The sequence below is a fragment of the Haematobia irritans genome, chromosome 5, assembly GCF_050003625.1.
Source record: "Haematobia irritans isolate KBUSLIRL chromosome 5, ASM5000362v1, whole genome shotgun sequence".
In the NCBI taxonomy this organism is placed as follows: Eukaryota; Metazoa; Arthropoda; class Insecta; order Diptera; family Muscidae; genus Haematobia; species Haematobia irritans.
In genome coordinates this window covers 20656767-20681202 of record NC_134401.1, presented here as the reverse complement: position 1 = coordinate 20681202, position 24436 = coordinate 20656767, and the positions used below count along the sequence as shown (strand labels likewise).

Here is a 24436-nt window from a genome sequence, read left to right as displayed (position 1 = left end):
TTATTTCTATAGAAAACTTTGTCAAAATTTTATTTCTATAGAAAATTTTCTCAAAATTTTATTTCTATAGAAGATTTTATTTTTTCTATAGAAAATTTTATCGAAATTTTATTTCTATAGAAAATTTTGTCGAAATTTTATTTCTATAGAAAATTTTGTCAAAATTTTATTTCTATAGAAAATTTTTTACTTTATTGGTAGATTTGTCTCCAAATCGCATAAAAGAAAAAGTTATTTTTATCACCTCTTTTTATCATATTTGCCAACAAATGATATCTTCCAGTAGTAAGTGGGTGGTAGTGAGAGAGAGTGTGAGATAAATTGAATGTATTATTAGGTCTGTTTTGTCCTACTTTGCCAGTAAAATGTATCCAATAATTTCTGTAATAAACATTTCCTTTCAACGTCAAAAAATAATATTTTAATATTTAACAGTCCCTAACATATATGTATAGTCTTTCTAATATTGATAATTGATTTAGGGTTTTTGAATCGGAAATTTTAATGAAAAACTCAAACACTTAAATATTAACGTACATATATTGAATAATCTCAAAAAATCTTTTACTATAATATTTTTAAAATATTTTCTCTGGGATTTATTTTGTTTGTTTTTGTTTGTAATCTTTTCATTGAGATTTGTATGCTTGGCCACAGAATATTTCCTTTTAATCACACCATATGGCAATATCCCCTTTTCAAATGTTCAACAAAGTTTATTAACTCTTAAAAATATGTATGTGTATTGTTTTTTTTTTGACTAAACAAAAATATTTTATTGGGAAACCAAAGCATAAAGAAGCAAACATTTTTGTTTAAATAATTTTCAATGGTAGCCCATCATGTCGGGCCAGCCGTAGTTACTCTGTAGATACATACATATGTACATACTGAAGCCACAACAACAACCACAATAATAAAAACAAACGATTTAAAAACAATTTATAGACAATAATAATTTAAAAAAAAGAAACGCTAGAACCTATTCACCCATATGAGAGTACCGAGAGGTGCATACACACCCACACGCACACGCGATCTTACTCAATATCCCCTTAATAACTGTTTTGCTATAGCTTGATGGGTCCTATCATTCGTTTATTAGATTCGACAACTATAGTTGCTAGATTTGTTTGTGAATTTCTACATGTCTACACACACACGTCTTCTTATATGCATACATACTATGTGGGTGAATGCTTGGCTGTTTTGTATTATCATCATTCTCACTGTTTAAATTCTTTGCAATGACTCAAAGTGTTGGACTTAATTCAACCGCAAAATAAAGAGTGAAACTTCTAGTGAGTTTTGTTTTTATTCCTATCCACATTTTTGGTAAACGAAGTGGGGAAGTGGATGCATACGAGGTTTTAATCCCGGCATTTAGCGAAATTTCTGCTACCACTAAAAAATATGGTATATTTGCTAAAGAAAATTCTGCAAGGCGTTATTATCGATTGTTTACATTTTTCTCTCATAAGATATACATGGAAAAACTGTATTATTGGCATGCAAACGAAATATTCACTAGAGGTGTATACGGACAAAGATTATAGATTACAGAAGATGGGAGATTGGCTACTGAGCACATCAAACCATTTACCACATTAGTTTAATACTGGAACCAAACTCGTATACGACAAGTATTGACATAGCATTAAAATGCAAATAAAAAGAAATTAAGTGCACGAAATAAATTTTCATAAAAGGGAAAAAGTATTTCTTTTTTGTTGTTGCCTAAAATTTAACATTGTTTCACTAAGAAAATTAAATTTTTCATTTAAAAAATAAAAAACGAAAATCAACTAAAAGATTACAAACATGTATTGAATTAACATGGTAAATGCAACATTTGGTATGACGCAAGCCAATTCCCTATCTTCCTCAAGTTTATAATCTTTGTATACGGAGGCTTAAAAAATGCAAAGCGAAATTTTCACTAGGACGATGTTATCGTTTTTTTTAATATTTCTCTAAAGACCGGTATACACCTCTAACGAAATTCCCGCTACCCATTATGAAAGCATTGCTAAATTTCTAACGGCAATTCCGCAAGGCTGATTGTTTACATTTTCTCTCATAAGTAATACATTGCAAAACTGTGTTATTGGCATGCAAACTAGAGGTGTGCGCGTGACATGCGTGATTCACACGTGAATAACGTGGTCGTGAACAAAATCCAAATGAACTCTCGTGAATGTGCGTGAATGGGACTAAAATAAATATTTCGTTCGTGAGCGTGCGTGAGAAATAAAATCGGTTCGTGAATGTGCGTGAATAAAATTTCTGCAAAATCACGCTCACGAAAATAATCAAGATTTAATTCACGCTCGTATGTTATCTGAAATTAATTTGGCTCACGAACATATTCTATTTTTGAACTTTGTTACCTTTGCTGATTTCCGTTTGTGAAAATATCGTGAGTCTCGTGAATTTGTCGTGAATCGTGCGTGAACGTGAGTCTTTAAAAGTAATGCTTGCATGAGCGTGCGTGAGTACTGGTTTTCATTTCGTGAATGTGCGTAAGTGGGATTGGCTACCACACGTATCGTGCGTGAGCGTGCGTGAATAAATATTTTGCTTCGTGAATGTGCGTGAGTGGGAGTGAAATTTCAGTCACGCGCACACCTCTAACGCAAACGAAATATCCTCTAGAGATACATACCGAGCTTATGAAACACATGGCAAAACTCTCTAATTGGCATGCAACAAGAGCAATGGTTAGCATGCCCGCGTTGCATACAAAGGGTCATGGGTTCAAATTCATATTTTCAATTATTAATTTTTTTGGAGCAGAGCCTATTCTTTCTTTTGAATTCAAAGTGGCAATCATGTATATTTCGGTCCAGGGACGCAATATAGGCAAATAAACTTAAATGTTCGGCAATTCAATACATATAAATGTTTTATTTTTTTTCAGAGAGAGAGAGAGAGAGAGAGAGAGAGAGAGTTATCACAAAAATTTTGAATAGACGCAGTTCGTTTACTCGTTTAAAGTCAGCAAAAGGGAGAATGCATTTGACAGTTGTCAGATAGTGAAATTGCAAATTTTTGCAGAGAGATTTCATGGTTAGGTTAGGTGGCAGCCCAATGTATCAGGCTCACTTAGACTATTCAGTCCATTGTGATACCACATTGGTGAACTTCTCTCTTATCACTGATTGATGCCCGATTCCATGTTAAGTTCAATGACAAGGGACCTTCTTTTTATAGCCGAGTCCGAACGGCGTGAAACCACTTAGAGAAGCTTTGAAACCCTCAGAAATGTCACCAGCATTACTGAGGTGGGATAATCCACCGCTGAAAAACTTTTTGGTGTTCGGTCGAAGCAGGAATCGAACCCACGACCTTGTGTATGCAAGGCGGGCATGCTAACCATTGCACTACGGAGAGATTTCATACATGTAGGAGCTATAGCTCATTTTACATCTACAGTATTAGTATCATGGTTGCCTTTCGTGCCGAAAATAATCTACCCAAAATTTTAAGAAATTTTTACCAAAAATCTACCAAATTTAAAAAAAAAAAATACTTTGAAGTTGTTGATCAAATTTTGTGGTTATTATATAAAAAAAATTTGTTTTATTCGAAAGAAATGGTTTATATTGAATTTATAGAAAATTTAGCCAAAATTTTATTTCTATAGAAAATTTTGTCAAAATTTTATTTCTATAGAAAATGTTGTCAAAATTTTATTTCTATAGAAATTTTTGTCAAAATTTTATCTCTATAGAAAATTTTGTCAAAATTTTATTTCTATAGAAAATTTTGTCAAAATTTTATTTCTATAGAAAACTTTGTCGAAATTGTATTTCTATAGAAAATTTTGTCGAAATTTTATTTCTATAGAAAATTTTGTCGGAATTTTATTTCTATAGCAAATTTTGTCAAAATTTTATTTCTATAGAACATTTTTGCACATTTTTATTTCTATAAAATATTCTTACAAAAATATATTTTTATAGAACATTCTTGGCAATTGTTATTATATATATAGTAAATTCTTGCAAAATTTTATTTCTGTGAAAATGTTTGCAAAATTTTATTTCTAAGAAAATTTTTTGCAAAATTTCGTTTTCATAGAAAATTTCGTCAAAATTTTATTTCTATAGAAAATGTTGTTAAAATTTTGTATCTATAGAAGATTTTGTCAAAATTTTTTTTCTATAGAAAATTTTGTCAAAATGTTATTTCTATAGAAAATTTTAGCACATTTTTATTTCTATAGAAAATTTAGCCAAAATTTTATTTCTGTAGAAAATTTTGTCAAAATTTTATTTCTATAGAAAATGTTGTCAAAATTTTATTTCTATAGAAAATTTTGTCAAAATTTTATTTCTATAGAAAATGTTGTCAAAATTTTATTTCTATAGAAAATTTAGCCAAAATTTTATTTCTGTAGAAAATTTTGTCAAAATTTTATTTCTATAGAAAATGTTGTCAAAATTTTATTTCTATAGAAAATTTTGTCAAAATTTTATTTCTATAGAAAATGTTGTCAAAATTTTATTTCTATAGAAAATGTTGTCAAAATTTTATTTCTATAGAAAATTTTGTCAAAATTTTATTTCTATAGAAAATTTTGTCAAAATTTTATTTCTATAGTAAATTTAGCTAAAATTTTATTTCTGTAGAAAATTTTGTCAAAATTTTATTTCTATAGAAAATGTTGTCAAAATTTTATTTCTATAGAAAATTTAGCCAAAATTTTATTTCTGTAGAAAATTTTGTCAAAATTTTATTTCTATAGAAAATTTTGTCAAAATTTTATTTCTATAGAAAATGTTGTCAAAATTTTATTTCTATAGAAAATTTTGTCAAAATTTTATTTCTATAGAAAATGTTGTCAAAATTGTATTTCTATAGATTTTTTTTTTAAATTTTATTTCTATAGATTTTTTTTTTAAATTTTGTTTCTATAGAAAATTTTGTCAAAATGTTATTTCTATAGAAAATTTTGTCAACATTTTATTTCTATAGAAAATTTTGTCAAAATTTTATTTCTATAGAAAATCTTATCAAAATTTCATTTCTATAGAAAATTTTGTCAAAATTTTATTCCTGTAGAAAATTTTGGCACATTTTTATTATTATTTACATTGCAGATTTTTTGAAGTGATTATGACGATTTACTCGGAAAAAGTGACTATTTTTCTTGATATTTTATTGACAGGCCTGGTTATCACCCATTTGTTGGCGATGTTTTGAGAAATTTTAATTTAAACGGGGACCTTTGGGGACAAAAGTATCCCAATTTTGGAACAAACGCCTGAAAATATTGCCAACACTGCGGAGAGGATATGTGAACAGTCGATAAAGCAGACCAACGGAATTTTCGTTAATGTCTGGTATTCAAACCAAGCGGATTTTTTTTGAATGCCAATAATACCTCACCCACACCACTGCCTACTCGTGTAAGACTCTCAATATACGATTAAGTTAGGAAATAAGTTATACTCGTAGTGATCACTTCCAATGACCATTACTAATAAGTCTATTTCATTTTTGCACTGGTTTGGTGTTTATTTTTATCATGTCATATTTTTCTTGCAATCACATCGTTTATATGAACAACACCATCGTAAAAAATGAAAATATTTATTAACTTTATTCATCTCAATTGTTCGTATTTGGTATTTCCTCATCAACGCAATGAAATGCCACTTGAATGTGCATAAGGGAACCTTCAATTGGTGGTCATCATAAGTGATATTACAGTGAAACAAAAAAATCAAAACTAGCTTGGAAATATTTATTAGATTTTAGTCCATTCATTCTATTTCCAAGTAATATACGAGGGTGGTCTGATAGATACTAAATCTAAAAGTAAAGCAACATTTAATTAACCATAGACACACATTCTTACAAATGGTATGCACGTACTCCCTTCCAAACTATTTGTATCTCAAACAAACTGATTGACTGAGTCAGGGCGGTAAATTGAATTGCTTGACGCTGGTGTTTAAATGGAACAGCGTAAAAAAATCATCGTTTGGACAAAACATACCCAAATGTTCAATATAATGGAGTATACAAAATAATGCCTCTAATGTAAGGGGACAAACCAGACGCAGAGAGACGGACAAACAAACAATGGATAACGCATTCAGTGCTATGTACTTGAGCATTTGAGAGAGTGTGTAAATGAGTTCAATGAAAGGAATGTGATTCAGAGGGCCTTAATCTAATTCCAATGGTTTTTTTATATGATAGTCGAAAAGGTCACAAAAATGTAAATGGTTCTTGTCTTGTGCCGGACATCTTTGCAATCAACAATACCAGCAGAAAATCCATCCCTCTTCCTTCAGGGTATGATTTCCACCGCAAATCGTTTTCGCATTACTTACCCCTTTTTGGTTCGTGGTCTTCGTCTTGACTCCAGCTTTTATTTCTCATATCGACGCACCCATGTCAACCAGCTTTGTGAAGAACGTGTTCAAGAAATCGCCTTGCGGCCTTCCACTGTCGTTTGCGGATAATCTTCGAGACTGTTATACTCATTTTTAAACTTCCTTAATCGTTCTGCCCAGCGCTTACAGTCCTTCGTCCTTCCTTCGGTGTATGATTTCCACCTCAGAATTGCTTTCGCGCTCGTTACTCCTTTTTGGTTCGTAGTTTGAGTCCAGACTCTATCTTTTATTTCTCATATCGACGTACCCATGTCAGCCTTTTTGCAAAGAACGTGTTCCAGATCTCGCCAGTTTCGCTTGCGTTACAGTATGCTTCCTTCCACGCTGATTTCCACCTCAGCGTTCGTGGTTTGAGTCTAGACTCCATCTTTTATTTCTCAGGATGACGCATCTATGTCGACCTTTATCTTGCGAAGAACATGATCAACGAATCACCTTACGGCCTTTCAGTTTTGTTTGCGAATAATCTTGGGGACCATTTTGCTCATTTTCAAGCTTACTCCATCGCTCTGCCCAGCGCGTTCATTTGGAGATGTTATAGCCGGAATTAACTGTGATTTCTTTTTTATGTAAATGTAGGTGGCTGAGCTGAATGGATTTTTATAGCAATCCAAAGTATCCATCAAGACTATCCATATATCCATCCTCTGTTGATACCACTCCATTTCCATATCGTTCATCCAAATGTCTGTACCTATGGACGACACATGACTGGTAACGCTGATGTAGCAGCTGCTGACCGATGAAAGTAGATCCCCCTGGCTTGGGAGTGCGACAAGTTTGGCATTGTTTTCCACCAAATCTTCAGCTCTTCTGTCACTACATGGACAGCAGAAGTACGTAGGCAGTTGAATGTCAGATTTCATGGTGTAATTTCTATTACAACAAACTATTCCAGAGATTCTCAGGTTTACATTCGACTGTCTTTTCAAGTCATCTACCCACCTCTCAGGAGCAAGGTCCCCAAACTTACTTACAAACAGCAAATAACATAACTATGGAGTAGGACTTCCCAGACAATTACACTCAGTGGGGCGACATGCAGAACACTATCCTTAGAACTGCGACAGGGGGCACTTCACTGGATCATCTTTATGTGGAGTGTAAGATTCTCCCTATGAAAGGACATAACTACGTACTGTCGGAACTGTGACTACTGGATTTTATGTCTGGAACTATCCAAATCACCATCATGGTGATAGTACCATCCAGGAATTTCAGAGTATTGAGATCAAGATCCAGACTTATACAAGAGAGCCTCTGTTGCAAGCCTGTGTACTTAATGGATTTTTGTGGCTGTAACCATCCAAATTTCAAGGCAGATCTTCATGGTCTGGTGTTCGAGATCCCGCGTAGCATAAGAGTGTCTCTACATAGAACAGGCAACATTCCAGACAGCCACCGTCCAAAAACTTCAGGGTAAATCTTCGTCGTTTAGAGCGCAATATCCAGTATTGCAAAAGAGACCATATGAAGAGATAAGGCAGCATACCAATCAAGTTCAAGGAGAATGCATGAGGATATGATAGGTTAGGTTAGGTGGCAGCCCGATGGATCAGGCTCACTTAGACTATTCAGTCCATTGTGATACCACATTGGTGAATGAGGATATGATATCGGAGAGTAGCAGTAGAGGAAAGGAAATTCCGACGAAAGATCAGGCTAGTTTTGGTCAAACTGAAATCGGGCAAGTGCCCACGTCTTAACTCCAACTTATGCGAAATGATAAAAGCATAACTAATATACATATGTCCCATATTTGTAAGCTTAACCGTAGGCATCGCCTATACCCCTAGAGGAAAGAGAATTCCGAGGGAAGATCAGGCTTGTTTTGGTCTAACTAAAATCGGGCAAGTGTCACAGTCTTAACTCCCAACTTATGCGGAATTGATAACAGCATAACTGATGTACATATGTTCCATATTTGACCAAGGGCCGAATGCGACATTTGCTCGCTTGCCCTGCTAAATCTTTTCGACTCACCAGCCGATCATGTCCCATCTAACAAGGGAGGTTCGATTTGCTGAGAAAGAGCATCAGTTGCATCTCTTACTTATCCAGAGTTGATAATAGCATAGCCGAGGTGAGCACCAATTGCAACCAAGGACCACATGATATGTATCATTTTCTCAGGTTGGGTTACGGATGGGACTCAAGGTAACTACACTGTTATCAATTCTGGACAAGTAGGAGTTGATGATGTCGTGCTTACCAGATCTTAGGCGGGCAGAATTCCTCGGTTCCTTGTCCTTCTTACGCTATGTTAAGCCTCCAGAATTTTTTCCTTAATTATGCGAATCTCCCCTGTGTTTTAGGACTTTTCTTCAGAGTGGACAACTCTCCCTGAAAGCGAATATTAGAGCCGTTGTTAACGTTTCGACATGATCCTTTCCTCCTCTCGAGGAGAGGATCATGTCGAGGGTAGCTTCTCTTCCTTAGGGTAGCTTCTCTTCCTTGATTATTCTTCGTAGAAAGTTTTACTATTTGGTCAGTACTCAGGGTCTCAGTAGCATCTTCCAGAATTATTCCAAGCAATATCTGATAGTTCGTCTTGTCTCGATCTACTATCCCATAGTTCAGTACTCAGAATATCTTCGAGGATCAATAGCATCTCCTAGAGTTATATCAAATATTCTCTGAAAGTCGGTTGTGCCTCAATGTTCTCTTGCCAACCTCATGTTGATGCTGAGAAATCTAATACAATCCGTTATTGGTCGAGCTTTCGTCTTCAGTATTTTATTATGGTCCGGCAGAAGGAATAGAATATGTTGTTGTCTTCCTGAAAGCGAATATTAGTGCCGCCGTTAGCGTTTCGAGATTTTTATATATTTTCGTTATCCTGAACCTACTTGGTTAAACGGCTCCATTGAGATTGAACGCTAATAGTTCTGAATTTCTCCAAAGCTAATTGTGTCTGGTTCTAGCCTATCAAATTCGAAGGTCGGAGTAAGTAAAAGGTTTTCATTTCACACACCAGAATATTAGCCTTCGATAAGGCCTTAAAATATAAGATCTGTCTAATTTCCTAATTTTCTACATTCTTCACATACCCGTTGTCGCCGCGTAAAAAAATGTTTTAGTTGCTCATTGCATTGGCGGACGGACTGTTGATAAGAGAATTCATAAATGAAAAGAAAATGAACAAAGAAAACCAAAACAAAATGCAAACAAAGCTCGTGAAAACAAAAATCCACCACACTTCTTCAATGTGGACGCGTTAAATCAACACCACTGCCACAAAGAGCGAAACATTTCAATACGGTAGAATCTGTTTGTTTTCTTCGAGTTCTTTACCTTCCGGCCGGTATGGTCATAGCATTCATTCATTCATCTCTATAAATTGTGTGAGATTTTTGCGTATAGAATCTAGTATACGCAACTTCATTGATGATCTGTTGTTAACTCATCATGGAGTCTACATGGGGAAATATGAGTATCGATGCATTCATTTCCTAGAAGAGAATATTTATCGTTTACAGGCGACGTTTCATTGCCTCATTGGCGATCAATTGCATGTATAAATATGTTTACTTGATCTAGTTCTCTAGTGGTGCTTGGAAAGACTTGGAAGTGGCACACATTTGTATGCATGATGTTTAGTTGGTGAAACAATCACATCTGAATTGATAAACGCCGATATGTGCTGGCAACTTTACCTACCCACGCGCTGGTATATAGGCTTGCCATATTAGTAAGGGTATGCCGTAATTAAATACATCAATGGAGATATGTATGCTTATTGGGTCCCATATGAAAGATGGATGAAAACGCATTATTCTTCGATACAAAACTCTATGCCGGCAATTGTGGTAATTTGAAGTATTAAAACATCCCACACTTAGAGAAAGAGTAGCAGGAAGTAAGACGTGGGAATTAAGATGAAATTTGGAGAAATGTGATATAATTTAGATATCAATTGGTTCCTATTATAAATCTTAGACATAGAGGTACCAAAAATCAATGTCAATAGTTTTATTAAGCTTGAGCTCTTAGTTTCCTTTATTTAATTTTAATCCATCATTCCTAATATTTCGCAATTATCATTGAATTGCTTCTTCAGAGGCGATTTGATATATGAGCCAATGATCACAAAACAATTATTATTCTAATGGAGCATCACTGCTCTCGTCTACTTTATCTACCAAAAATCTCCATGCAACGAAATCCAGTTGACATAAATGGCAAAAAACTGCATTGTCACATGTACAAAAAGTAATATCGCTCTGGCAACACTCCTTGATTCTTCTCCGTAGAAATTTTTACTATTTAGACAGACTCTTCGATAGAGATCAGATAAAGTTATTGTAAACTTTATCTGATAGGTCGTTTTGTCTCGATCCACTATCCCATAGCTGTTTCTCTTCTCTTTCTTAGCTTAAGATAGTTTATGATCTCTACCTTGATTCTTCCCCGTAGAAATTGTTAATATTTGGATAGTACGTAGGGTCTCTTCACAGATCAATAAAAGGGGGTTTCAAAACATCCTCTGATAGCTCGTCTTGTCTTGATCCACTATCCCATAGCTGTTTCTCTTTCTTAGCTTAAGATTGTTTAGGATCTCTACCTTGACTCTTCTCCGTAGAAATTGTTAATATTTGGAAAGTACTCAGGGTCTCTTCAGAGATCAATAATAGGGGGTTTCCAAAACGCCCTCTGATAGCTCGTTTTGTCTCTTCGATAGAGATCAAAGGCATCTCCAGAATTATTCCAAACATTCTCTGATATTTTGTATTGCCACGATAATCTCTCGTAAGCCGAACACGAGGCTGACAAATGTGACACAATCTGTTATCTGTCGATCTATGGCTTTCACCATCACATACATTTCCAACCTGTCCCGTAATTCTTCCTTAGGTTCAGTTAGGTTAGGACCACTTTTTTAATTCTTCTCCGTAGATTTTTTTTAATATTTGGACAGTACATATGGTCTCTTTGGAAATAAATATCATCTTCCAGAGCTATGCCAAAGATTCTGTGATAGTTCGTCTAGCTTCGATCTACTCTTACCAACCTCGTGTTCGTGTTGAGACATTTGACACAATCCCTATTATGGTCCAGCAGAAGAAATAGAATCTTGATGTCTGGATCCATCACATACACTTGCAAGCTGTTCTTCTTTTCTTCCTCAGGTTAAGTTAGTTTAGGTCTTCTTGCTGGATTCTTCTCCGTAGAAGTTTTTTAATATTTGAATAGTACGCAGCGTGTCTTCGGAATCAATAGCCTCTCCAAACATTCTGTGATATTTGGTCTATCCCATAGCTCAGTACCCAGGGTCTCTTTGGAGATCTATAGCTTCGCCCTCATACATTCCAAACTATATCTGATTGTTCATCTTGGTGCGATCCATTATTCCATAGCGCAGTACTCAGGGACGCTTCGAAGGTCAATAACATCTACAAACACTTTTCTCGAAATTTGACACAACCCGTTATTGGTCGAGCTTCAGTACCTTAAGAAATAGAATCTTGTGGTCTGAATCCATCACATACACTTCCAAGTTGTTCCTCTGTTCTTTCTTATGTTAAGTTAGGTTGGGTCCTTTTCTTTGATTCTTCTCCGTAGAAAGGGTCTGTTCGGAGATCAATAACATTTCCCAGTGTTACTTAAAACATTCCCTCATAGTTCGTCTTGCCTCAATCCACTATTCCATAGCTCAGTACACATGGACTCTTTGAAGGTCAATAACATGTTCCAGAGTTCTACCAACCATTCTCTGAAAGTTGGTAGTGCTTCGATCCTCTCTTGCCAACCTCATGTTCGTGCTGAGAAATTTGACATAATCCGTTATTGGTCGTGGATTTGCTTTCAGTACTTTATAATGACCCGGCAAAAAAATAGAATCTTGTCGTCTGGGTCCATCACATATACTTCCACTCCATCACATATCCTCTCCTCTTCCTGAGCTTACGTTAGGCTAAGTTCTCTTCCATGATTATTCTTCGTAGAAATGTTTACTGTTTGGATCAAAAACATTTTCCAGAATTATTCCAAATAATCTCTGATAATTCGTCTTTTCTCGATCAACTATCCCATAGCCTAGTACCAACCATTCTTTGAAAGTTGGTCGTGCGTCGTTTGAGTCCATCATATATACTTCCAAGATGATCCTCTCCTCTTCCTGAGGCTAGGTTCTCTTCCTTGATTGTTCTTCATAGAAATGTTTACTATTTGGACAGTACGCAGGGTCTCTTGGTAGATCAATAACATCTTCCAGAATTATTCCAAACAATCTCTGATAGTTCGTCTTGTCTAGATCCACTATCCCATAGCTCAGTATTCAGGGTCTCTTCGAGAATCAATAGCATCTCCCAGAGTTATACCAAATATTCTCTGAAAGTCGATTGTGTCCCGATCCTTTCTTGCCAACCTCATGTTATAATGGCCCGGCAAAAGAAATAGAATTTTGTCGTCTTGGTCCATCACATATACTTTCAAGATGATCCTCTCCTCTTCCTGAGGTTACGTTAGGCTAGGTTCTCTGTTTGCTGTTGTTGTCTGGATCCTTTCTCTCTTTCAGAGATTAGGCATTTTCCTCTTCCAGAGATTAGATTAGGTCTATTGGTTCATCTCCCTAGAAATTGTTATTATTTTGATAGTGCTCACGGTCTTTTGGGAGATCAATGGAATCTCTCAAGGCTATTCCAAACATTATCTCATAGTTCGTTTTGCCTCGATCTGCTCTCGACAATCTCGTGGTGATAAATTTGACACAATTTAGCCTTCAGTACCTCATTATATACTGGGATGTAGTGGTAGAGTGATAGTTCGGACTCACTGAGATATTCAGTCCACTGTAAAATGTTAAAGTGGCAGCCCGTCAGGCTCACTTAGACTATTCAGTCCATTGTGGTAGGTTAGGATAGATTAAAGGGGCAGCCCTTCCAATGTAATAAGACAGATGGTGAACTTCTCGCTTATCAATAAGTCCTCCATTTTTTAATCAAGACCAAACGGCATGTCACATAGCTCGCCAAAGTTTCCAAAGTTTATAGTCAAAGTGTTGAATTATCAGTGGTATATGGAGCATTGTAGAACCGATTTAATTCTAAGCGGAGAAATTTTGTAAGAAACAGATTTTCAGCTGAGAAGAATTTCGTACCGGCATATTCGAAGGGTTTAAACTTACCCTAACCTAATTTTTTCATTCGGCTAAACCAGTTTGAACTTCATAAAAATTTTATTTTATGACACCCCTTTATTCTCTCAAAACTATGCTAATAATACAAACTCCAGTTTTAAAAATAATTTTATGCTATCACTTTATGAGTCATTTTTCATATTTTTATCAATTTGGATTTTTCTCACACTCTAGTTTTCACAGTCCAGTGAGGGCTTCGACTCGATGATATTGGTTGCCTCAATGCAATTCTTCTTTCTTTGCTTGCAGTTTAACGAACCATCGATATTTCGATCACTGAAAACGGCTATGGACGATAAGAAGAATACGATGACTGGTGCAATGAGTTCTGGTAGGACAGACATACGGACGGACGGACGGACGGACTATCGACAACTGTTTGACATTTGTTTTGTTTTCGTGTGGGAATTTTTAAGTGCCCACTTTTTGGGTCTTCGCTTTTCTTTTACTTATACGGGTGTCATTCGTGTCATACTTCGTAAGGATGATGTTGCCAAAGACAGTGAGGAGAGAAAAATGATCCTCTATCCATAAGCAAAGCCATCGATTTGCAGGGATGCCATGTATAGAATTATCATACGATGAGAATTTTGAAATGCAAAAAAAAATGTAATTGCTCATGATGGCCAAAATTTCATTTATATAGAAAATTTTGGCAAAATTTCATTTCTATAGAAAATTTTTATCAATTTTAGAAAATTTTGCCAAAATTTCATTTCATTTTATCAAAATTTTATTTCTATAGGAAATTTTGTGAAAATTTCATTTCTATAGGAAATTTTGCCAAAATTTCATTTCTATAGGAAATTTTGTCAAAATTTCATTTCTATAGGAAATTTTGTCAAAATTTCATTTCTATAAGAAATTTTGTGAAAATTTCATTTCTATAGGAAATTTTGTGAAAATTTCATTTCTTTAGGAAATTTTAACAAAATTTAATTTCTATAGGAAATTTCTGGCGAAATTTGATTTCTATAGAAAATTCTGGCAAAATTTGATTTCTATAGAAAATTCTGGCAAAATTTGATTTCTATAGAATATTTTGACAAAACTTCCTTTCTAAAGATATTTTGTCAAAATTTAAAATTTTATCGATTTTAGAAAATTTTGCCAAAATTTCATTTCATTTTATCAAAATTTCATTTCTATAGGAATTTTTGTGAAAATTACATTTCTATAGGAAATTTTGTCCAAAATTTCATTTTTATAGGAAATTTTGTCAAAATGTTATTTCTATAGGAAATTTTGCCAACATTTTATTTCTATAGGAAATTGTGTCCAAAATTTCATTTCTATGGAATGCTTTCTCAAAATATTATTTGTATAGAAAATTTTTGCAAAATTTTATGTCTATAGGCAATTTTGTCACAATTTCATTTCTTTAGGAAACTTTGTCAAAACTTAATTTCTATAGGAAATGTTGTCATTTCTATACACATTTTTTTATAGAAAATATTGTCAACATTTTATTTCTATAGGAAGTTTTGACAAAATTTCATTTCTATGGGAAATTTTGTAAAAATTTCTATAGGAAATTTTGACAAAATTTAATTTCTATAGGAAATTCTGGCAGAATTTAATTTCTATAGGAAATTCTGGCAAAATTTGATTTCTATAGAAAATTCTGGCAAAATTTGATTTCTATAGAAAATTCTGGCAATATTTGATTTCTATAGAAAATTTTGAAAAAATTTCATTTCTATAGGAAATTCTGGCAAAATTTCATTTCTATAGGAAATTTTGTCAAAATTTCGTTTCTATAGGAAATTTTGTCAAAATTTCGTTTCTATAGGAAATTTTGTCAAAATTTTAATGAGAGAGTTTGCTGGGTTGCGACCCCATCTGAATATTGAGTAGTTTTCAAAAATTTAGTCTAACGAAATTAGTTGCTTTAACTCACATTTCAATTTTGGAATTCTCTGAATCCCTTTGCTTTCAAATTGCCATCTGTAATGACATCCCTAATTTTTTATCCCCATATGGAGGGGTATGCTCCTTTGTAAAGGAGAGATAATTTACATTTTAAATTTAAATAATCTTTATGTGGCTTCTTTTACTTCATTCTCCTCAAAACAAACTCCCTACCCAATATCATGGAAAGATATCGATGGAATAACTTCGTAGATTATGTGGTTGCTTGTGTTTGGTTTGGGTATTTGGGGATCCCTTAAGGAATTCATTGCTTGTTTGATAGTTTTGACAGTTTTAATGAACTTTAATGTCACTGAGATTAGAGGTTACCTACCACGAATGACAACACTCATAGTTGCCAGTTGTAAGAGGAAATTGAGGATCATTGTTTCGTTAAATGATGAAGGATAAGGAGATGTGGACATAGCGATCGTTGTATAATTTATGTTAATCGATTTCCTTTCTAGGGATTTATTTCTTTTTTTTAGTGAAAAAATTTGAGATTTTTAAGGTTCTTGTGGGACAAGGAAGACGCTATTTCATTTAAGGCAGATAAACCGGATTTAAGGGTGTTAGATGTTAGGTAATGACCAGGTTAAGGAAGTGAGGTTGAGGTCACAATTGCCACTGGAACCAAAAACAATCTACCATAATTTGGAAAAAAAATACCAAAAAACTACTAAACAAAAAAATATTACTTTGCAAAATTTTATTTCCATAGAAAAATTGGTCAAAATTTTGTTTCTGTAGAAAATGTTGTCAAAAAAATAATTTCTATAGAAAAAATTTGTCAAACTTTTATTTCTATAGAAAATTTTGTCAAAATTTTATTTCTATAGAAAATTTTGTCAACATTTTATTTCTATAGAAAATTTTGTCAACATTTTATTTCTATAGAAAATTTTTTTAAAATGTTAGTTCTATAGAAAATTTTGTCAAATTGTTATTTCTATTGAAAATTTTGTCAAAATTTTATTTCTATGGAAAATTTTCTTAAACTTTTATTTCTATAGAAAATTTTGTCAAAATTTTATTTCTATACAAAATTTTGTCAAAATTTTATTTCTATAGAAAATTTTGTCAAAAATTTATTTCTGTAGAAAATTGTGTCAACATTTTATTTCTATAGAAAATTTTGTCAAAATTTTATTTCTATAGAAAATTTTGTCAAAAATTTATTTCTGTAGAAAATTGTGTCAACATTTTATTTCTATAAAAAATTTGTCAAAATTGTATTTCTTTGGATTTTTTTTTTAATTTTATTATTATAGAAAATTTTGTCAAAATTTTATTTCCATAGAAAAATTAGTCAAAAATTTATTTCTATAGAAAATTTTGTCAAAATTTTATTTCTATAGAAAACTTTGTCAAAATTTTATTTCTATATAAAATTGTGTCAAAATTTTATTTCTGTAGAAAATTTTGTCAAAATTTTATTTCTATAGAAAATTTTGTCAAAATTTTATTTCTATAGAAAATTTTGTCAAATTGTTATTCTATAGAAAATTTTTATTTCTATAGAAAATTTTGTCAAAGTTTTATATCTGTAGGAAATTTTGTCAAAATGTTATTGCTGTAGAAAATTTTAGTTCTCTAGAAAATTTTGACAAAATTTTATTTTTATAGAAAATTTTGTCAAAATTTTATATCTATGGAAAATTTTATCAAAATTTTATTTCTATAGAAAATGTTGTCAAAATTTTATTTTTATAGAAAATTTTGTCAAAATTTTATTTTTAATTCAAAATTTTGTAAAAATTTTATTTCTATCGAAAAATTTGTCAAAAATTTATTTCTATAGAAAATTGTGTCAACATTTTATTTCTATAGAAAATTGTGTCAACATTTTATTTCTATAGAAAATTTTGTCAAAATTTTATTTCTGTAGAAAATTTTGTCAAAATTTTATTTCTGTAGAAAATTTTGTCAAAATTTTATTTCTATAGAAAATTTTGTTAAAATGATAGTTCTATAGAAAATGTTGTCAAAATTTTATTTTTATAGAAAATTTTGTCAAAATTTTAATTTTAATTCAAAATGTTGTTAAAATTTTATTTCTATCGAAAATTGTGTCAACATTTTATTTCTATAGAAAATTGTGTCAACATTTTATTTCTATAGAAAATTTTGTCAAAATTTTATTTCTGTAGAAAATTTTGTCAAAATTTTATTTCTATAGAAAATTTTGTTAAAATTTTATTTCTATAGAAAATTTTGTCAAAATTTTATTTCTGTAGAAAATTTTGTCAACATTTTATTTCTATAGAAAATTTTGTTAAAATGATAGTTTTATAGAAAATTTTGTCAAAATTTTATTTCTATAGAAAATTTTGTCAAATTGTCATTTCTATAGAAAATTTTGTCAAAATTTAATTTCTATGGACAATTTTGTCAAAATTTTATTTCTATAGAAAATTTTGTCAAAATTTTATTTCTATAGAAAATTTTGTCAAAATTTTATTTCTATAGAAAATTTTGTCAAAATTTTATTTCTATAGAAAATTTTGTCAAAATTTTATTTCTATAGAAAATTTTGTCAAAATTTTATTTCTATAGAAAATTTTGTCAAAATTTCATTTCTGTAGAAAATTTTGTCAAAATTTTATTTCTATAGAAAATTTTGTCAAAATTTTATTTCTATGGAAAATTTTGTCAAAATTTTATTTCTTTAGAAAATTTTGTCAAAATTTTATTTCTATAGAAAATTTTGCCAAAATTTTATTTCTATAGAAAATTTTATCAAAATTTTATTTCTATGGAAAATTTTGTCAAAATTTTATTTCTATAGAAAATTTTGTCAAAATATTATTTCTGTAGAAAATTTTGTCAAAATTTTATTTCTATAGAAAATTTTGTCAAAATTGTATTTGTATAGAAAATTTTGTTAAAGTTTTATTTCTATAGAAAATTTTGTCAAAATTTCATTTCTATAGAAAATTTTGTCAAAATTTTATTTCTATAGAAAATTTTGTCAAAATTTTATTTCCATAGAAAAATTGGTCAAAATGTTATTTCTATAGAAATTTTTGTCAAAATTTTATTTCTATGGAAAATTTTGTCAACATTTTGGAGTTTCCACACACATTTCAATTTAAACGACACTAAATGAATGGTGACCCATTTCCACTATGTCAGTCAGGTGGTTTAAATGATGGATGGATATAAAATAAAATCTGTTACCAAGGTCCTTAGATATTTAACATGCATTGTTATTATACTTTCATTTTTGGCACATTATTGCCAGGATGATAAAAGGATATAAAAAGTCATGTCACAAGCAATAAGGATGCATTTTTTTGATACCGAAAAAACCACAAAGCTAATTTTTTATTTTTATTATTATTATTATTTTTTTAATGGCAAGTGTAGTAATCCAAATATTTTCCATTATTGGTTTAACCATGGCACAATTTGTACTGTTATTTTTTCTTATAAGGATCCATCAACAATCAGTTATAAAACCGTAAATCTCTGTGGCCTAAGGCAAGTCATTACTCCCATAAAAAATATCGTCCCAAAAAGGACCAGTTGTCACATATGGATTCGTTTTACTATAAAAAAGAGATCTGTTCTTCATGTTTTCAATGTGGTTTCTTTTGTAAATAAATCAAATTCAAACATTACAAAGAATTTAAATCAATTGTGTATTGGAATTTTGGATGGTCTGTTAGGACTACATTAAAATTGGACAACAGATGTTTAATGGCCGATGATGTCGTGTTAGTCAAAGCAGTCAAGGAGAAAAGAGTAGAAATGAGTCGACATTCTTATTTGCCTGTTGTGACCTCTCAAACATTCCTTTTTGCCTGCTCTGGTCATCGCCATGGGAAGTGTAGGCTTAGCATGTTTAGTTGTCTGACCGGTATGTCGATTAATCACCAATGGTCAGTAACGATATCCGTTTTACCGGAAGTATTTCACGCTATTGGATTGGATTTTTGTTGTCCAATCGTTCAACAATAATCAATGCTAGTGGTAGTGAAGTAGTGTACCATAGGTTCGCTGTTGCCACAGTTGGTAGAAATCTACCAAAAATGGTAGATTTTTTACTGTTTGGTAGATTGGTAGAATTCTTAACGGTTTGGTAGATTTGGCAAAATATTCCTCTTCAACTATAGGGTTCTTCCCAAATTTTCTATAGAAATAAAATTTTGACAACATTTTCTATAGAAATAAAATTTTGACTAAATTTCTATAGAAATAAAATTTTGACTAAATTTTCTATGAAAAAAAATTTGACAAAATTTTCTATAGAAGTAAAATTGTGACAAAATTTTTTATACAAATAATATTTTGACAACATTTTCTATAGAAATAAAATTTCGACAAAATTTTCTATAGGAATAAAATTTTGAGAAATTTGTTTATACAAATAATATTTTGACAACATTTCTTATACAAATAATATTTTGATAAAATTTTGACAAAATTGTCTATAGAAATAAAATTTTGACAAAATTGTTTACAGAAATAAAATTTTGAGAAAATTGTCTAAAAATAAAATTTTGAGAAAATTTTCTATAGAAATAAAGTTTTGACCAAATTTTCTATAGAAATAAAATGTTGAGAAAATTTTCTATAGAAATAACATTTTGAGAAAATTTTCTATAAAAATAAAATTTTGAGGAAATTTTCTATAGAAATAAAGTTTTGACCAAATTTTCTATAGAAATAAAATGTTGAGAAAATTTTCTATAGAAATAACATTTTGAGAAAATTTTCTATATATAGAAAATTTTCTCAAAATGTTATTTCTATAGAAAATTTTGAGAAAATTTTCTAAAAAATAAATTTTGACAAAATTTTCTATAAAAATAAAATTTTGACAAAATTTTCTACAGAAATAAAATTTTGACAAAATTTTCTACAGAAATAAAATTTTGACAAAATTTTCTATAGAAATAAAATTTTGACAAAATTGTAGTACAATTTTTCTTCAAATTTTGTAGATTATTTCTGGGTCGAGTGACAGCCGTGTTTAGTGTTATATAAAAAAGGATTTCAAAATTTCAAAATTTCGTCGATAGCAACGAAATTTTGACAAAATTCCCCACATTAAAGAAATTTTCTATAATAAAAAAATCTTGACACATTTGCCTTTAGTAAAAAACCTTCGACAAAATTTCCTATTGCAAAGAAATTTTGACAAAATTTTCTACAACAAAGAAATTGTGACAAAATTTCTAATATCAAACAAATGTTGACCAAATTTCCTATAGAAAAGCAATTATGACAAAATTTCCTATAGTAATGGAATTTTGGGAAATTAAATTTTCGCAATGTTGACAAACTTTTTTATAGCAACGAAATTTTGAAAAACAAAAATCTATAGCAAAGAAATTTTTAACAAAATTCTATAGCAAAGAAATTTTGACAAAGTTTGCTATAGCAAAGAAATTTTGACAATATTTTCTATAGCAAAACAAGTAAGGAAAGTCTAAAGTCGGGCGGGGCCTACTATATTATACCCTGCACCACTTTGTAGATCTAAATTTTGGATACTATATTACATCCGTCAAATGTGTTGGGTGTTATATATAAAGAAGTTTAGGAAAATTAGAGTCATTTTTACAACTTTTCGATTAAGCAGTGGCGATTTAACAAGGAAAATGTTGGTATTTTGACCATTTTTGTCGAAATCAGAAAAACATATATATGGGAGCTATATCTAAATCTGAACCGATTTCAATCAAATTTGGCACACATGACTATATTACTAATTGTACTCCTAGTGCAAAATTTCAACCATATTGCGCCATAACTCTGGCTTCTGGGTCCATATAAGTGCATATCGGGCGAAAGATATATATGGGAGCTATATCTAAATCTGAATCGATTTCAACCAAATTTGGCACGCATAGCTACAATGCTAAATCTACTCCCTGTGCAAAATTTCAACCAAATTGTGTCAAAACTCTGGCTTTTAGGACCATATTAGTCCATATCGGGCGAATGATATATATGGGAGCTATATCTACATCTGAACCGATTTCAATCAAATTTTGCACACTTGACTATACTACTAATTGTACTTCTAGTGCAAAATTTCAACCAAATTCGGCCAAAAATCTGGCTTCTGGGGCCATATAAGTCCATATCGGGAGAAAGATATATATGGGAGCTATATCTAAATCTGAACCGATTTCAATCAAATTTTGCACACTTGACTATACGACTAAGTGTTATGTTTGTACAAAATTTCAAGCAAATCGGTATAAAACTCTGGCTGCTGGGTCTATATTAGTGCATATCGGGCGAAAGATATATATGGGAGCTATATCTAAATCTGAACCGATTTCTTCCAAATACAATAGGGTTCTATTCTGACCCAAATTAGGAACATGTGCCAAATTTGAAGGCGATTGGACTTAAATTGCGACCTAGACTTTGATCACAAAAATGTGTTCACAGACAGACGGACGGACGGACAGACGGACATGGTTATATCGACTCAGGGACCCACCCTCTGATAGTAAAGGAATTTCGACAAAATTTCCTATATCAAAAATTTTTTGACAACATTTTCTAAAGCAAAGAAATTTTGACAAAATTTTGTATTGCACAAAATTTTGACAGAATTTCCTATAGCAAAGAAATTTTGACAAAATTTTATATAGCAAAGAAATTTTGATAAAATCTCCTATAACAACGGAAAATTGGACAAATTGAAAATGGACAAAATTTTCTTAGCAACGAACTTGGAACAAAATTTTGTATAGAAAAGAAATTTGGACCAGATTTCTTTTAGCAAGAATTTTTGACATTTCCTATAGTAAAGAAAATTTGAAAACATTTCCTATGGCAAAGAAATGACGACAAAATTTCTTATAGCAACGAAATTTTTACAAAAATGTTACTATAGGCATTTTTTTGACAACATTTTCCATACCAAGAAATGTTGACAGAATTTCCTCTGGCAAAGAAATTTTGACGAAATTTCCTATAGCAACAAAAAAAAAATTGACAAAATTTCCTATAGCAACGAAATTATGGTAAAATTTCCTATAGCAACGAAATTATGGCAAAATTTTCTATAGCAATGAAATTTTGAACAAATTTCAATTGCAAAGATATTTTGACAAAATTTCCTATAGCAACGAAATTTTGAACAAATACCTACAACAAAGAACTTTTGACAAAATTTCCAATAAAACAAATTTTTACCAAATTTCTTATATTAAACAAATCTTAACAAAATTTCCTAAAACAAAGAATTTCTATTTAATAATTTTGCAAAATTTCCTATAGCAAAGAAATTTTGATAAAATGTAGGAAATTTTGAACAAAATTCTATAGCAGACATTTTGACAAAAATTTTTACAACAAAGAAATTATCTAATTATACAATTATTTTTCGAGCTTTATGGACAGATATAGATTCAATGGCTCTATTGACCATGTTCCTTAATCTATATCTGTCCATAAAGCTCGAAAAATAATTGTATAATTAGATATAATGCATTTGGACGTCAATTGCCTGTTTCGGTATCAGGCTAACATGAAATATACAAAGAAATTATGACAAAATTTCCTATATCAAAGAAAATTTGACAAAATTCCCAATAGCAAAGAAATTATGACAAAATTTTGTATATTAAAGAAATTTTAACAAAATTTCCTACAGCACAGAAATTTTGACAAAATTTCCTATAAGAAAAAAATTTTGACAAAATTTCCTATATCAAAGAAAATTTGACAAAATTCCCAATAGCAAAGAAATTATGACAAAATTTTTTATATTAAGGAAATCTTAACAAAATTTCCTACAGCACAGAAATTTTAACAAAATATCCTATAACAAAAAAATTTTGACAAAACTTACTGTAGCAACGATATTTTGACAAAATTTCCTATAGCATATAGAAATTTCGAGAAAATTCCTATGTCAAAGAAAAATTGACTAAATTTCCTATGGCAAGGAAATTTGACGAAATGTCCTATGGCAAAGAATTTTTAACAACATATCCTATGGAAAATAAATTCTTAATAAAATTTTTCATTCGCCCTCAATATTTGTAGTCAGTCGGCTGCCTTCATAAGTTCTTTACGAATCACCCTATGATATTGCGGCCGGCATCTAAGTAATGGTCAATGTGTAAATCCGGTTTAACGGAAGTATTTCACACGTAGATGATATTGATTTTGTTGTTGTACATCTCCACATTCTCCAATGTGTGTGGTCGGTTAATTAAGGTAGTTTCTAACTGTGAAAGTAATGCTACATAAAAATAACAGAAGAATGATAAGGATATTTTTCTTTTTATGGATTTTATTTGGCATATCGTCTCCTTATTTTTGAAATAGAATTGGCGTCAATCAAGGTCTTTTGTTCCATTAATTTTGTTTATTGTGCTGAAAAAAAAATTGGCAACATTTTAAATTTCTCAACCATCGGTCTTTTTTCTTAAGATCATACGAAAAGAATTTGCTAAATTATAGGGGTCATCATTGAAGTAGTTGACCTTTAGCTTTTTGGGGTGGGTTATGCTGGTTATCCTTACCAAACCTAGTTTGAGATCAAAGGAAATTGTCTTTAGCCATTTGCTAGATTTTCAAAGGGCGTTAATTAGATTTTATTTTGTCTACTCAATTGGCTTACTATTGATGCAGATTGCTAAGATAGTGTAGCTAGATTAATTAAGGATAACAATTTAGAATGAGTGGCAGAGTCCAGTCAATGCTAATTAAGGATTTCAATTCTATGGTTTGGTTTGGGTTTGGTTAGTGCTAACCTTTGATGTGAGACCTTGAAAGAAGATGTTATTCGCATAAAATACGTGGTTACTAGCACCAATGAAAATGACTCTGAGAATAAATTTTCGAAAACAGCTTCTGTTGAAATTTTAGCTTGTAGAAAATATGGTTTTGTTTTAACAAATTTCAACATGGTCTCAATTTTAAGTAAATTAAATTTTGATATTTTTGTGTTGTATCTCTAAATTCTAGTACAATAATTTTTTTAGTGTAAAGCCAGTTT

At 31.1% G+C, this 24436-nt stretch overlaps 1 protein-coding gene and 1 long non-coding RNA gene across 2 annotated transcripts in view; one reads left to right on the top strand and one right to left on the bottom strand.

Annotated features, from left to right (window-relative positions):
- The window catches only part of LOC142239373 (venom serine protease 34), a 155769-nt gene that overhangs the window by 44046 nt on the left and 87287 nt on the right, over window positions 1-24436 (top strand). The window lies entirely within an intron of this gene.
- Window positions 5489-6042, bottom strand: LOC142241635 (uncharacterized). Its single transcript, XR_012723735.1, has 2 exons — window positions 5884-6042; window positions 5489-5820 (listed from the first exon to the last, which is right to left on the bottom strand). It is a non-coding gene; the product is annotated as an uncharacterized LOC142241635 (long non-coding RNA).